At 43.7% G+C, this 2,551-nt stretch overlaps 1 pseudogene; it reads left to right on the top strand.

Moving 5' to 3' along the window:
- Positions 561 to 1,326, top strand: Gm6064 (predicted gene 6064; annotated as a pseudogene).

The following is a 2,551-nucleotide window of genomic DNA, read 5'->3' as shown; positions in this document are numbered from 1 at the left end:
TAGATTTATTACCTCTGGCTGCATCTCTTCCCAGATGGAATTTTCCAGAACACTCTGGTTGCTCTTTCTTGACAAATCAATGCTTTGTGTCACTATTTAAAATAATACCACCTCACTAGTTTTCTCAAAAGTATATAAAACCGCCTGGGAAAATTTTCCTGGACATATAGTTCTTCTTTGTTTCAGTTGACATTTGACACTGTGGTTATGTGCTTACAGACAAGTGTGTGTCTTCTTCATCTTCAGAACCTACAAACATGTTCTCCTATGTTACACCTAGTATTTTATATCTATATTTTATTTGTTTGGAAGTCAGAGAACAACTTTTGTCAAGTTGCTGTTCCCCTTTTGCCTATCTATGGCTTCTGAGACCTGAATTCAGATGGTCTGGCTTACATAACAATGATTTTTCCTGATTAACCATCTCAGCATCCCCATGGTTTTAATGTTGATTAATATAAATTATAACACAATTTATTAGTTACCTGTGTACAATACTTTTTTGATACTAAATATAGGCCCTTAAAACCTTATATGCAATCTTTTAGAAAAAGAATTGGGCTTTGCAGATGCCACGGTCGCTTTTCTCCTCTTGCTGCAGCCATGGTCACCCCTGCCATGTGGTTGTTTTTGTTTTTGTTTTTGTTTTTGTTTTTGTTTGTTTTTGTTTTTTTTGATAACCTGGCTGATGATGAGCCCTTGGGCCTTGTCTCCTTCAAGCTATTTACAGACAAAGTTCCAAAGACAGCAGAAAACTTTCGTGCTCTGAGCACTGGAGAGAAAGGATTTACCGATAAGGGTTCCTCCTTTCACAGAATTATTCCGGGATTCATATGTCAGGGTGGCATGATGGCAAAGGCAGCAGATCCATCTATGGGGAGAAATTTGAGGATGAGAACTTCATCCTGAAGCAGGATGAAGGTCCTGGCATCTTGTCCATGGCAAATGCTGGACCAACACAAATGGTTCCATTTTTTATCTGTACTGCCAAGATGAATGGCTGGATGGCAAGCATGTGGTCTTTGGGAAGAAGGCATGAACATTGTAGAAGCCATGGAGCATTTTGGGTCCAGGAATGGCAAGACCAGTGAGCAGATCATCATTGCTTACTGTGGATAACTCTAATTTTGATTGACTTGCGGGCATTTTACCCACCAAACCATTCCTTCTGTAACTCAGGAAATCGCCCCTACCCCATCTGCTCGCAATGTCCTGTCATCTCTGCTCTCACTGAAGTTCTTTGGGTTCCATTTTTCCTCATTCCCCTTCAAGTCTAGCTGGATTGCAAAGTTAAGTTTATGATTATGAATGAAAACTAAAGAAGAAGAAAAAGAATTGATATGGAAGAGTGCTTTCTTACATCCAACATCTTCTCCCTAGCAGAAATCCTGAAGAAAATGGAGTCAATGCTGTGATATTTTTTTTTTAAAAAAAGCTTTTAATGATGATTTGTGAGTTTCACATCATGCACCCCAGTTCCACTATCTCCTTGTCCTCTAGTACCCACCCTTTCCCCTTGCAATCTCCCCCCCCATGTAAAATACACAAACAAATAAACAAATCAGAAACAAGGCATACAAGACTTCTTGTGGAAACTGTAGTGTGTCACAGTTTGTCCCACAATATACCCTTCTGTCCACTTCTTCACTTGTTACATCTTCACTTTAAGTGTTCATTGCAGTGAGTGATCAGTCTGGTTTGAAGTCTCTGACTTCTGTGACACAATCAATATTGGATCCTCACTTGGATTTCTCCCAGTTATTCTATTGTTGCCCCATGTCATAGATAACCTGCAGCTTTGACTCAGCCAGACCAGCCTTTTTATGTGGCCCAACAGTTCACAGATTATGCAGATTTTTGGAGCAGGCCAACTCAAAGCCCTGAATCTAGGCCTAGATGTTAGCTGAGCTGGTCAGCTCTCCCACTTTCATGGCCTTGGGCCAGCTGACCCACACCCATACATCCAGAGCCTGTCATACTATGCAGCCCAGTCAAGGTGTGGGACACACACTCCCAAGTGCTGCAGGTGTAGAGGGGCTGGGCCATTTCTCCTGCTCTCATAGACTCTGGGCTGACTCACCTCTGCCTTCATCATCAAGAGCAGGTCCACTGTGTTGCCCAGGCAAGGTTCAGGACCCACTCTCCTGCCAATGATTGGCAAAGCCAGCTTTCCTGTGGAGAGCCGGTACATGCTGCGAGCAATCGCGTGCGTGCCGCTAGTAATCTCTGAGGAGAGCAGTGTGTGCCGCGAGCAATCGCCATTATAAGATGGCGCTGTGCCTAACTAGTAAACAAGCCTTGCACGCAGGTGCGAGAGTGAATTCACTCCTAGTCACTCCCATTCTCGGGGTGTAATAGTGGGGTGATGGGCAAGCAACGAATCGGGAGCTGTCATGCCATATCAGGTGCTGAAACGTCACGCTGCGGGTTATAAAAGCAGCGCCATTTTCCCGGTTCGGGGGTCTTCCTGAGAAGCAAGCAATAAAGCTCTTGCTGCGGAAGATTCTGGTTTGTTGTGTCTTTCTTGCCGGTCGAGCGGGACGCAATACTT

This window comes from Mus musculus, chromosome 6 (assembly GCF_000001635.26).
Source record: "Mus musculus strain C57BL/6J chromosome 6, GRCm38.p6 C57BL/6J".
NCBI lineage: Eukaryota > Metazoa > Chordata > Mammalia > Rodentia > Muridae > Mus > Mus musculus.
This window is presented reverse-complemented; position numbering and strand designations above follow the sequence as displayed.